Below are 14471 nucleotides of genomic sequence, written 5' to 3'. Positions count from 1 at the left end.
CATGAAAAGGTGCTCAGCTTTAACAGTCATCAGGAAAGCAGCATTTCTGAAGTAAAAAGCACTGAAAAGCCAAATGCTTGTGAAGATATAAAACAGCACAAAATGTCAAACATTACCAGTAGGAGTATAAAATGGCACACCCACTTTGAAGAACAGTTTGTTAGTTCTTGTACAGTTAAACAACGCTTTCCCCGTGACCCACCAGTTCCACTCCTGGTTATTAATCCACAAGAAATGAAAACATTCATCCACAGAAACCCTTGTTGCAGAATGTTCACAGCAGCTTTATTCATTACAGCCAAAACTGAAAACGACCCAAACGTCCATCAATGAATCGTGGCACATGCATACAACGGAATACCACTCAACAATAGAAAAAAACTCTCTATTATCTGCCCAACATGGACGAGTTTCACAGACACGTTGTTGGGTGAAAGAAGCCAGACTCCAAAAGTACATACTGTGTGATCCCAATTATATGATGCTTAAGAACAGGTACATCTATTTCATGGCGATAGAAATCAGGACAGGGATGGCCTACGGGGATGAATTGGAAGGGAGCACAGAAAACCTAGGGTAGTGGAAATGCTCTATATGCTGAGAACTGTGCTGATTATACAGGTGTATACCTGAATCAAAATCCATTTGAAACACACAAGACCTGTGTTTCAGTGTCTGTAAATTTTACTTTAAGAAATTAAAAAGGTGAGAGGCAGAAGAGACGACTGGAGGGAAGGTGTTCAGCCAAATTGGAAGAGGCAGGAAGTCAGAGTTACAGGGCTTGCGTTTCATGTTCTGGGGCTCTGGGGACACAGGGGGTGTTTGAGCAGGGGGTGTCGGCTCAGCCTTTGATATGGGTTTCGGAACATTGTCTCCATTACCCAGCTGTGCAGCTTTGGTGGCTGACTCAGCTTAGGTCCTAGCATCTGGGCTTTGCCACCTGCTTCACCTTAAAACACCTTGGAGAGTCTGTCTCCTAGGGAAGGCTCAGCTGGAGGCACAGCAGTCCCTGGACCTCCCCATCTCCAGCCCTGGGGGGCTCCGGGAGGGGGCCAGGAGTAGGAAGGATTCTTCCCCCTACACCGCTGCTTTCCTGAGTAGAGCGGTACTAAGGCTTCTGAGAAATCTCAAGTGTCAGCCGCCTGCTCAGCTCCACTACAGGGTTTTCGCGGCTCTGCATGGCCGATGACTCAGTGCGTGGGAGGAGGAGAGAGCAGCCCCGCTCATCCAAGGAGGCCAGGGCTGCAGCTGCGGAGGAAAAGCTACTGATCTCCGATCCCCACGGGGACCTGGGGTTTCCACTCCTGGTCTGTCTTCTATCCGGCAGAATGAAGGAACAATAAGGATTTGAAATTTGGGGACAGACCAAGCTGGGAGCATCCCATTTAAGCCTCAGTTTCCTGTTCTGTAAAATGGGGTGGGGGTGTCTTAGGGTTTTAGGTGCATGTGACTTATTGAGGGAGTGCACTTAGGAAGAACCTGTGAGGAGTGAGGGGATCAGCATGGGGAGGGGGAGGAGCCAAGGAGGAAAGTGGCTGCAGGGAAGGTCCAGTCTTGGCCTGATCCACCGGGGTCTGTGGGAGTGATCACACCACAAAGTTGTTATGTGCCCCAGATGAGTTGGGGGCAGCCTTGTGCACCCTCATGTCAGCATTCACTGCAGGCTGCTCTTGGAAGGATGTAACCAACTGGTGAGGCTCCAGAGGGTCTTTCTCTGGGGGAAGGGGTGGCTGAGAAATCTTAGTAGCTAACACACAGCTGGAGGATGGGCACACTGGCCTGGTTATGGAGACCTGGTTGGAGCCCCAATAGTCATTAATATATTGGTAAAATACCCATTGCCCAGGGCTTTTTTGAGTTCACACAATGGGCAGTGAAAAAATAATAACTATTTCTTACCTGCATGAGAAAGGGTACCTAAGAACCATAAATGCATGTGCCCTGCCTATTGCAGATTCAACATTTTTAGGCACCAAGGCAGAATAAGAGTCCAGAGTCCCTGCATCTAAGCAAAAGCCATATCAAAAATACTTAACAGCCAGTGGCTGGCAGGGAGCTGGAGCCTGGAGGCTCGCTGCATCGTAGGAAGCTTTTGGCTTACTGAGGAGAGTGGCTGGGGTGGTGATGGGGACCTTTACAGACTTGGGGCAGTGTCTACCTACCCTCTGGTCTTACCAGCTTGCCACATCATTCTACTTTCCTTCCATGCCCTGGAAGATGTCCATGCATAACTACCTGAGGCAGGTGAGCGTCCAGTCACCTGTCCCCAATCCTTCCCCTGACGTTTCTCTATGATGTGCTTCTGACAACTTGAGAATCGAGCATTGGGCATCGACTGGTTCATCCAACCCAGGACTCTGCTTTTGATGGGGTTTTCCCAAAACAGTGAACTGGAAATGTACTAGGACAGTGGTCGGCAAACTGCGGCTCTCGAACCACATGCGGCTCTTCCACAAAATACCACGTGTGGGCGTGCACGTACAGTGCGATTGAAACTTCATGGCCCATGCACAGAAGTCGGTATTTTGTGGAAGAGCCACACTCAAGGGGCCAAAGAGCCGCATGTGGCTCACGAGCCGCAGTTTGCTGACCACTGCACTAGGATGTCCACATTTCCACTATTAACCTGCTGTACATCATGGGAAGAAGGAACACCGACTTTGGAGTTGGACAGACCTGGGTCTGAATCCAGCTTTGTCATTGGTTGGCTGTGTGGTTTTTTTTTTTTTTTTATATTTCTTTTTTTTTTAATTAAATCTTTATTGTTCAGATTATTACATTTGTTCCTCTTTTTTCCCCCATAACTCCCCTCCTACCAGTTCCCGCCCCACCCTCCGCCCTCACTCCCCACCCACTGTCCTCATCCATAGGTGCACGATTTTTGTCCAGTCTCTTCCCGCATCTCCCACACCTCTTTCCCCCCCAAGGATAGTCAGTCCATTCCCTTTCTATGTCCCTGATTCTATTATAATCACCAGTTCATTCTGTTCATCAGATTATTTATTCACTTGATTCTTAGATTCACTTGTTGATAGATGCATATTTGTTGTTCATAATTTGTATCTTTACCTTTTTCTTCCTCTTCCTCTTCTTAAAGGATACCTTTCAGCATTTCATATAATCCTGGTTTGGTGGTGATGAACTCCTTTAGCTTTTCCTTATCTGTGAAGCTCTTTATCTGACCTTCAATTCTGAATGATAGCTTTGCTGGATAAAGTAATCTTGGTTGTAGGTTCTTGGTATTCATCACTTGGAATATTTCTTGCCACTCCCTTCTGGCCTGCAAAGTTTCTGTTGAGAAATCAGCTGACAGTCGTATGGGTATTCCCTTGTACGTAACTGAGTTTCTTTCTCTTGCTGCTTTTAAGATTCTCTCTTTGTCTTTTGCTCTTGGCATTTTAATTATGATGTGTCTTGGTGTGGTCCTCTTTGGATTCCTTTTGTTTGGGGTTCTCCACGCTTCTTGGACCTGTAAGTCCATTTCTTTCACCAGGTGGGGGAAGTTTTCTGTCATTATTTCTTCAAATAGGTTTTCAATATCTTGCTCTCTCTCATCTTCTGGCACCCCTATAATTCTGATGTTGGTGCGCTTGAAGCTGTCCCAGAGGCTCCTTACACTATCCTCGCATTTTTGGATTCTTTTTTCATTCCGCCCCTCCGGTTGGGTGTTTTTTGCTTCCTCACATTTTAAATCATTGACTTGATTCTTGCGCTCCTCTGGTCTGCTGTCGGGAGTCTGTATAATATTCGTTATTTCAGTCCGTGTATGCTTAATTTCTAGTTGGTTCCCCATCATAACATCGAGGGTCTCATTAGTTTTCTTGTAGATCTCATTAAGTTTATCGGCGGCTTCTAAACAGTTCTTGAGAGACCTTAAAAGTGTGGTTCTGAACTCTATATCTTCCATTGACAATTTTGTCCTGTTTCTTTGTCTCCGCATTTTGTTATGCTTTCTTGGTGCACCCCCTAGTGGTCTTTGTGCGCAATCTTGTAGTTAAGCCTTGATTGTTGTAGCTAATACCAGGGAGGGTTTGACCTCCAGGCCAAGTGGCTGTGAGAATCCTGGCTGTGTGCTTTTGAGCAAGTTGCCTTACTTCTCTGAGCCTCAGCTTCTCCTCCATTAAAAAAAAAAAAAAAAGGGCACATTAATGTGCCTATTCAGAATGATGATTGGGAGGATTAAGAGCCTCATCCTGTTATGTGATCAATACATAGTAGGCCCTTGACCAATGTTCGCTCTTTGCCTGTTTTCTCTTCTGGAGTGATGCTTGTTGTATTTCTGGCCCTGTCATCCCTGGAGGAGCACCACCCACACTGCAGGGACCAGCTCATTCTACTCATTTACTCTAATCACTCGATCCTCTGGGAAGGGACCATTGTCCTGTCAGTTTCCGGCCCCAGTTCCAGGAACTGCCCCACAAAGGCTCAATTATTTCCTCGCCGCTGTTTCTTACATCTGCAGAAAACTTATCTCTGTACGAGTACCCTCTTTGTCCCTTCGTCCGGTCAATTGCCCTTTCCTTGGAAAGACGGTTCGGCCTTTGCCAGTAAGCTGTCTGTTATTTGGAATTCTGATAAGATGGTGAGGAGTCCAGTGGAATCTGCTGTCACAGATGAGGACTTCAAAGGGGCTGGTGGTCAGTGCCTGAGCGCCTGTTTCCTCGAGGACGTAATTGTTGGTCATAAATGTTAGCTGCAGGATCCCAGCCTGACCTACAGGTCCAGGAAGGTAACTAACAATAGAAGATAGAGTCTGGGGGTTCAGAGAGAGGGAGGGGTGGGAAGGAGAGAGGGAGTGAGAGAGAGAGGGAGACAGACACACTCAAGTGTGGGACTGCCACATGCAGGGGGAGGTAATATGGGTTCGAGTCCTGGCATGGCCACTTTACCCATTATGTGACCTAGAGCATTTTACTGAACCATTTTGTGCCTCATTTTTTCACTCCTGTAAAATGGACATGATAATGTCAATGAGCATTTTTTTTCCAAATAGTAGGGTTTTTCCCTCCTTTACGTTGTCACTTCTGGTAACAGCACCTGCTTTTCCTGGGGGATGGCCTCTGCACACCCAGGCCCTGTGTTTGGGAAAGATTGGCCTTCAAGTTGGGTGAGCATTTCGCTCTGGCCTACAAGCATATTTCATCCTCATGCCCTTCCTGAATGTCCGATAGGATGAGTGACCCCTAAAGGCCCAATGAGACTCGATTCCAAGACTTCTGCGGAAGTGTTGAGAAACAGAAACTCTCTTTCCATGGGGTTTCAAAGAAATTAGGGTTTCTACTTGGAGCTCTTCATGCCATTCTGCCTCCATGGTTGGAGAACTTGATTGAGAAGCCAACACAAAGCCACAAGGTGGAGAGAGAAAGGTTCCTAAAAACATCCTTTGAATGTCTGGACTCAGCTGGGCTTGAAGATCTTCCTCAGGGTTTTTTAACCACTATTTTGTGCCAGTTTATGTTGGTTTTTCTATCCCTGGCAGTTGAAGAGCCCTTCAGTTGTATTGTATGTACAACAATAAGGCACATCTCTCTGGTTGTTTGCAGGATCAAGTGAGATGAGCCATGTGAGGCTCTTAACACAGTAGGCACTCTGTGTTAATGCCCCTCTCTCCCAGGGCCTCAGTCTTCTTTATCTGCCAGATGGGGGCATTCAACTGTGTCCTATCACATCTGTAGAGGTGGAGACCCTAGAGGGGAAGTCTGGATAGTTTTGTTAAAGTAGCAGTGTGGCATTGTGGTAGGAAGACCAAGGACCTCCCTAAATGTCCACATTCTAATCTCTGGAAGCTGTGAAGAACTTTTACAGGTGTGACTAAATTAAGAATTTTGACTATTTGATTTATTTAAACTTTTTTTTCCAATTGAGTAATTATATTTATTTTATTTGCTTTATTACATTGGTTGGAACCCCCAATACAATGTTGACTAGAAGTAGTGAGAACAGATTAGCATGGTCTTAGTGCAGCCGTGGGCAAACTACGGCCCGCGGGCTGGATCCGGCCCGTTTGAAATGAATAAAACTAAAAAAAAAAAAAAAAAAGACCGTACCCTTTCATGTAATGATGTTTACTTTGAATTTATATTAGTTCACACAAACACTCCATCCATGCTTTTGTTCCGGCCCTCCGGTCCAGTTTAAGAACCCATTGTGGCCCTCGAGTCAAAAAGTTTGCCCACCCCTGGTCTTAGTGGATCTTAGCAGAAAGCATTCAGAAAGAGTGAGCTTTGGTAGATCTTTCATGGTGTTTTTTAAAAAATGTAATCTTTACCTACAGATATGAGAGAGAGAGAGAGAGAGAGAGAGAGAGAAACCTGGTTGTGAGAGAGACACATTTATTAACTGCCTCCTTTCTCCTTTTCAGGTCCTGACCAGGGATCAAATCCAAAACCTAAGCATGTGCCCTGACTGGAAATCGAACCCACAACCCTGGTGTATGGGACAACACTAAAGCCAATTGTACTATCCAGCCAGGGTAAATTAAGAATTTTGAAATTCGCCGAGACTGGTTTGGCTCGGTGGATAGAGCGTCGGTCTGCGGACTGAAGGGTCTCAGGTTCGATTCTGGTCAAGGGCATGTACCTGGGTTGCGGGCACTTCCCCAGTGGGGGATGTGCAGGAGGCGGCTGATCAATGTTTCTCTCTCATCAATGTTTCTAACTCTCTATCTCTCTCCCTTCCTCTCTGTAAAAAATCAATAAAATATATTTAAAAAAAAAAAAGAATTTTGAAATTCTTCTAGATTACCTGGATAGATCCAACTTAATCACAGGCTCTTAAAAGAACCTGAGAATTGGGTCAAAGAGTTGCCACACTGCTGGCTTTGAAGATTAAGGAAAGGGCCTGAACCTAGGAATGTGGGCAGTCTCTAGAGCAGTGGTTCTCTACCTTCTGGCCCTTTAAATACAGCTCCTCATGTTGTGACCCAACCATAACATTATTTTCGTTGCTACTTCATAACTGTAATGTTGCTACTGTTATGAATCGTAATGTAAATATCTGATATGCAGGATGGTCTTAGGCGACCCCTGTGAAAGGGTCGTTCGACTGCCAAAGGGGTTGCGACCCACAGGTTGAGAACCGCTGCTCTAGAAGCTGGAAAATGTAAAATGGATTCTTCCCGGCCAGGTGGCTCAGTTGGTTGGAGCATCGTCCCATACACCAAAAGGTTGTGGGTTTGATTCCCAGTGAGGGCACATACTTAGATTGTGGGTTTAATCCCCAGTCAGGATGCATACAGAAGGCAACTGATAGATGTTCTCTCTCACTATCTCTCTGTCTCTCTCTCCCCCCACCACCTCCTCTCTCTATAAAATAATATGAGGATAAAAAAAAAAAATGAAAGAAAATGGATTCTCCTAGATCCTCCTGAAAGGAACACAGCCCTGTCAACACCTTGATTTTAGCTCAAGGAGATGGTGTTAGAATCCTAACCTCCAGAAATGTAAGGTAATTAATGTGTTGTTTTTAGCCAATGAGATTATGGTTATTTGTTAATACAATGACAGAAACTCATATAAGAACCCACCTATTCTATTCTATTCTATTCTATCCTATCCTATTCTATTCTATTCTATTCTATTCTATTCTATTCTATTCTATTCTATTCTATTCTATTCCATTCCATTCTTTCATCATTCAGCAACTCTGTACCAGGGCCCTGTTAGTAAAACATACGCAGTTTCTGCTTATAGTCTACTACTTGAGGACACAGGTATTTAATACTCAGTTTGAAAAGCTCTGTAATTAGGAAAATCAAAGCTCAGCTTGAGGAGAACTACAATGCAGAATGCAGGTCCTACAGGTTGTTATGAAAACAGAGGAGGCACCTAATTCAGTTTTGGGGTGGAACTGTAGTGGTCAGGGAAGGTTTCCTATTGGAAGTGCCGTCTAAGCAGAGGCCTGAACGGATGAGCAGAATGAATCAGAATATTAGCAATGTGGCCTGGGGGAAGCTAAAAAGTCTATGGTGGTATATTAATCAGGGTTTTCCAGAGAAAAAGAAGAGAGAGAGATTGTAAGGAATTGGCTCACATAATGATTGTGGAGGCTTGAGAAATTAAAAATCTGCATGGTAGGCCCAGAGAAGAGTCAAAGTTTGAGTCCAAAGGTTGTCTACTGGCAGAATTCCTTCTTACTTAAGGGAAGTCAGTCTTTATTTTATCAAAATCTTCAACTGATTGGATGAGGCCCATTCCCATTATAGAGGGCAATCTGCTTTATTCAAAGCCCACCAATTTAATGTTAATCTCATTCCAAAAAAGCCCCAAAACACTTTCACGAAAACATCCAGAATAATGTTCGACCAAATATCTGGGAACTGCGGTGCAACCAGTTGTCATAAAATTGACCACTACGGGTAGGCAACAATTTGCTCCACAACCTATGCGCAGACAAAAGGTCACATTATCTTATTTGCCTCAACCACTTAGGGAAGTCCCTCTATCCACACACACCAGACTGTCAAGCACTTCAGCCTCAGGCATGTTTTTGTGGGCTGGTCCTTCTTAGGTTCAAACAAGGATCAAGGATGGGGGCTTTGGGAAAATGGGAAAATGGATGGGGCCTGTTCACCAGTACAGTCACCATCACCTCACATAGAAGCTATGACGACCATTGCTCCTGCTCTCCTTCTGCTCCCCGTGGCAGCTGTTTGGCCTGCTTCTCTGTGCTTCATCAACCCGCTGACTCCAAAAGTTTCTCCTTACCACCAGCCAGGCTTATTCCCGGCATTGGAAGCCCTCATGGTTTCACTCAAGGTCTCAGGGCTGTCTCTCCCATCTTTTCACGCATCCTGCAATTACAGGGACTCTGCCTCTCTTCCCTCCTTGCAAAGACAACCACCCCGAGAAAGCCTCCTTTTCCTTCCCAGCTTTTCCTTCTCCCGTCAGATCTCTGCCTCCACCCTAGGTTCCTCCGTGCCCCCCTCCCCCCTCCCACCACCTGAAGTCTGGGATAGAAGGGTTCTTCCATAGGCCTGGAAAGTTCTGTTGGAGGCTCTGAAACCCAAAAGCTCTTGGAAGTATCAGAAGCCACACTTAGAATCATAAAGGGATTTTGGGGAGAGGGGAGGAATTGATAAATGCTAGCTAACCCTTTCATTATGGCCAACTGAGCGGACTTATCCAATGGGGCAAAAGTGGTTGCTCAGACTGCTGGGGCAGCTGCTGTGGTTTCTCAGGTGAGAACTGACAGTGAACCCAGGAAGGGGCTTAGTCTGGGGGTGATGGGCAGGGGTGATGGGCCCCCCCAGAGGTGCTGAAAGGCCTGAAGCTGGGTAGGGCCTGACACCAGATATGTTGGCTTCCTGGAAAGGCTTTGGCTGTGCCGAGAAGGGCAGGGCTTGGCGGTGATTTTGCTGCAGCTGAGAGACAGCTCCCCCTGCCACAGTCCTGTGTTTCCACACCATGTGCCACTGATTTGGCTCTCCGGAGCCTCCAGCAGACTTCCTCGAACCCCAAGTTTTCTTTTCCCTCAACTCTTGGACAAAGTAGCATTTTCCAAAGCTTGGTCACAGCAAGAATAGTTTTTATCAAGAAGGATCAGATCATTTTTCTTCCTTTAGAGCATGATCACACCTAGGGGTATACTTTGTAAACTGTTTTGTGAAAACTTGGCATTTGGACACTTCTAGTGGTTTTTATTGTGTATAGCTCTAGAAGTAGCACACACACATGATTATTTTTATATATGCAAATATTGGGATTTATATAATTATATGTTAATAGTATCTTATTAAGTTATAAAGTACAGTGAAATGCATAAATCTTAGATGCACACCTTGATGCATTTTACCTGTTTATATTGGTAAAATCCCCACCCAGATCAAGGTGTAGAACACTTCTGTTGCCCCCAAAGTCTCTTGTGCTCCCCTGTAATAGATAACTGCCCACACCCTCCAAAGCAACCACAACCTGACATTGTCACTACAGTGCAGTTTTGTCTGTTTTTAAACTTGTATAATGTGCTCATACAGCCCGTAGTCTGTGTCTAGTTTCTTTCACTAAATATAATGTTTTTGAATACATCCATGTTGATGTACTTCTCTATAGCCATTCTTTTGTAGTGCTGAATAGTGTTCCATTACATGACTATACCTCAATTTATTTATCCAGTCTCCTGTTGATAGACAAAGGCCAACTTATTTTAAGCAAAACAGACAAAGGTCATGTTGAATTTCAATGAACAAAATGTCAGGCTGAATGAAGGGAACCTTCGAGATAATCTGTCTCAACGTTTTTAGGCCCGGAGAAGGAAAGTGACTAGCCCAAGGTCCCACAGCTTTGCCAGGGCAGAACTGAGATCCAAACAAGTCTTTTACTTCTCTAGCCAGTTGAAGCTCTTTTTTTTTTTATTCCTCTTCATATATCATTGTACCTCTTAAACAAATGTTAAAAAAAAATAATCCTTTATTTCCTGAAAGGATATATTTATTTAGGCATATAAGTGGCAGGGAAGTGAGAGTTTGGTCTAGACTCTGTGAGAGACCATTTTCTCCCTATAAAGTTTGACATTTTCCTTGGCAAGAGCTGTAAGCCTGTCAAACCTCCGGCCCTGTTTACCTGCTTTGCTCTCCCTGGGGTCCTATCTTAGTAAAGGAGGCCAGGAAAGGGCAAGGTCTGTGTGGTCTGGAGGGCTGGGCGGAGACAGTCTTGGGGTGGAGCCTCAGCTTGTCACTGAGCCCAGGGAGGGCTAAGCAGCAAGAAATAAGAAGGAGAGCGCTTCCAAGTAGGTAACTCTGATGTTTTCTTTAACTTTTCAGGCCCCTCATGAGTGGGACCTCAAGATTTGGGAAATCTGGAATAGAAGGAGGAGGCCAGTTTGCTGGACACTCTGGGTTGAGATCCCTTCTTAACTAGCTGTGAGGTCGTGGGTGAGAGGCATTTCCCTCTCTGAGCCTCACTCTCTTCATCTGCAAAATGGGAGAGTCATTTCTATTGGGAAGGTCATGAAGATCCTATGAGATGACAGTGGGAGAACAGATGATTGGTCAAGTTGAATTTCTTTGCCCTTTCTCTAGTTGATGAATGAGAAGTGTCCAGGCCACTCCAACTAATTGAGCTGCTAAGTTACTGACCCCCACCTCCACCTCCTTCCTAGATCCTGGGCAAGCTAGGAAGCTTCCATGGGCATCTCCACAATTCACATCTGTCCAGCTCCAGAACAAGCAGGCAGCCCAGCCTCGTGATGATGGAAGAACATGGCTTTTACTCTTCATGGGAAGCAAGGGGTATGACTCTGGGACTTTCCTGAGCTCAGGTACTGCTTATTGTGTGGCTTGAGCAAGTATCTTCTTTTCTCCAAGCATCTTCCAATTTAACTGGAAAATGGGATTAATAATTTCCCCTATATTGCAAGATTATCACAAGGATTGAGTGAAGTAATGATTGCAAAGATCTCAACACAGAGCCAAGTTAAATGCAGTGGCTAAAAAGGTGGGGAATTCAGGATGAGTTTGAATCCCCTCTCTATCACCTCCTAGCTGTGTAACCTTGGAAAACTTGTAAAATGGGGATATGACTAGAAGATACCTCACAGAGTAGTTGAGGAGTACCAACAAGGTAACAGATGTGAAAAAAATAAAACAATTCGAAACCAACCAACGGCCCTTGAATGGTAGGACACAGACATCATCTGAGCGAGATGACAATGGTTAAGGATTCACTACTATTCCTCAATCTCCCTGTCTACCAATCACAGAGATAGAATTAAGCTTTAATCAGTTATAGCAATACTAGAGGCTCAGTGCAAGAAATTCATGTAAGAGTAGGCCCTCCTTTTCCCGGCTGCTGGCACCGGCTTCCCTCTGGTACCCGGGACCTGGGCTTCCCTTGCAGCCCCGGCTTCGTCTGGAAGATGGTCCGGAAGGACATCAGGAAGGACACTGGTCTATTTAGCATATTACGCTTTTATTATTATAGATAATTGAATTCTATACTACTATGCTGCCTCTTTTTTATTTTTAAAATTATTCTCTTTCTAGAAGGGGACAATGTGGTAATTGGAAAGAATGTGAACTTTGGGTTCAGACTGAGTGTTGAATCATGAGACCAGCTGTGTGGCACTGGGCAAGTCACTCCCCTCTCCGAACCTCACCTTCCTCATCCTGAAATAGGGATGATTATGCCAAACTTGCTGGATTCCCCTGAGGGTAAGATGATACCCTGGGGCCCAACACTCAGCCCATCCTTTGGCCCAGGATCAGCCTCCTGCAGAGTAAGGTTTCCTGGCTGGTCTTTGTGTCTGAGTTGCCATGGTAGTAAACAACAGTTTGGCTCAAGGACATTAAGATGACTCCCTGCCATTAATGGTTAATGGAATGTTGGTGCTTGTTTATTGTGCTGCGCATCCACGCCTATATTCTGCAAGCGGACACAAGGTGAAGGCACAGCCCTGCATGCCAGGAAACAATCAGGATTCCTGGCTCCTTCGCCTTCCTTTGCCCATCAAAACAAGGCTAAGGAGGCCTACTCCAGGGAAAGGCAAGGCATCTGGGTTTTGATGTCAGCCAGACCTGAGCTTAAATGCCTTGTTCATTTTAAATTGCATTCCCTTGGGCAAGTGACTTCATCCTGATTGTAGGTTTCCCCATCTGTGAAGTAAGGATAACAATGGTCCTTACCTCAAAAGGTTGGAAAGGTTACAAGGGCATCTTGCTTGTATGCAGTTAATGGTATCCTCTACTATTGTTGTTCAAGATAAAAGTGGGCCTGACATGTGGTTTACTGTCCAAATAGTGAACTCTCCAGCATGAGCAGAGCCAGCCTTTCCCCTTTCTGGCTCTCTGTAGGACACAGGTTAAGGCAAGTACATCTGACAATGACAACCAGGTACTTGGCATATAGTAGATGCTCAATAAATGTTAATTTGTGTTCCTCCAAACTCTCACAGGCAGGTATGAGGAGGTCCTGCAACTTCTTTGGACATCATAGCCATCATTTCCTCCTACTTAGCTCATTATAATGTTCAAAGAACTCAAGGGCTCCTTCAGTCCCCAGGACAGCCCTGTGGGGCCTTGTTCCCAAGAAGGGGAGGAAACTCAGCAGGGAGATTCTGGGTGGCTTCATCAATGTGGCAGAACTGGAACGTGATGGCTTTACCACTTACAAAGTGACCTACCTTTGGCAAATTCTAAAACCTCACTGGGGCCCTAACCGGTTTGGCTCAATGGATAGAGCATCCGCCTGCGGACTGACGGGTCCCAGGTTTGATTCCGGTTAAGGGCATGCACTTTGGTTGCGGGCACATCCCCAGTAGGGAGTGTGCAGGAGGCAGCTGAGTCAATGTTTCTCTCTCATCGATGTTTCTAGCTCTCTATCCCTCTTCCTTACTCCCTGTAAAAAAATCAATAAAATATATTTAAAAAAAAAAAGAACTGGAAAGTGATGGCAGCTGTGCCCACTCCATCTACTTCCTGTCCCTCATGATTCTTTTAACAAATATTTATTGAGCACCTGCTGTGTGCTTTGGGCATAAAGTAGTGGAGAGGACAGACTTATGTTGGCTTATGGAGCTTGTAGTTTAGTTGGGAGAGAGGCATGAATAGGTAACTACACAAGAGTTTCTTAATCACAAGGGTGATAAGTGCTACAAATGGGAAATGCAGGGAGTGGCCAGAGTGTATCGGGGTGACCCAGTCAGGGAAGGCCTTCATGAGGAGGGTCTCCGCCCGAGTCCCCCAAGAGCAGATTCTCAGGCACAGATTTGCGTGGGAGGAGTTTGTTTGGGAGGGGACTCTGGGAGCAGCAAGGTGGGAGAAGGGAGATGAGATGTGGCAGGAGGAAAACCAATGAAAAGATGTGTTATCTAGGTCATTTCTGTGGGCAGCTCGGCTGGCTTCTGAGACCACCTGAGGAGGGGGCAGAGGGCCTCCTGGCAGTGTCCCCGCCAAAGGGAGGAGGGAGGATTTTCCATGCAGCTTGGAGGGGCAGCTCCAAATTCACCAGCCTGTCAGAAGGGTGGCTCGTCTGTCACAGCCCCAGGTACCCAGCATGTCTGCTGGACCCTCTGAGTTCTGGAGTGGAGAGTGGACTTATATTCTGAAACAGTACATCTTCTCAAAGACGGGGGCCCTTGGGACACCCACCCAAAGCTGCATTTCCCAGAACATCCAGCCAGAGCACTTCCTCCCCTAAGCGCTTCCACTATTGACTCAGTTGGGCATGGGGTGTGTTGGTGAGAAGATATGTTCCCTTCTCTTCCTCTCTGGACTTCCTGCCTCCCAAACTCTCAAAAGCTTTGGAAAGTAGAAAATTCCCAGACAAGCAACAGAAGACAGAGAGTGGGCTGTGCCTGGAGTTTGGGTCATGAATGGGTAGCCCTTTGGTGGTGGCAGAACCCAAAGAAGGTGACTCTCAAGCACAGCTGTCTCTAATGGGTTCAGGAAGCCTGAGGCATTTTCGACCCTTGCCCTGCTCTCCCCCAGCCACCCCATTGCTAGACGAAAGGCTTCTGGCCAGGGCCCAGGTTGGGGC

The sequence above is a fragment of the Myotis myotis genome, unplaced genomic scaffold (assembly GCF_014108235.1).
Source record: "Myotis myotis isolate mMyoMyo1 unplaced genomic scaffold, mMyoMyo1.p scaffold_m19_p_13, whole genome shotgun sequence".
Taxonomy (NCBI): Eukaryota; Metazoa; Chordata; class Mammalia; order Chiroptera; family Vespertilionidae; genus Myotis; species Myotis myotis.
This window is presented reverse-complemented; position numbering follows the sequence as displayed.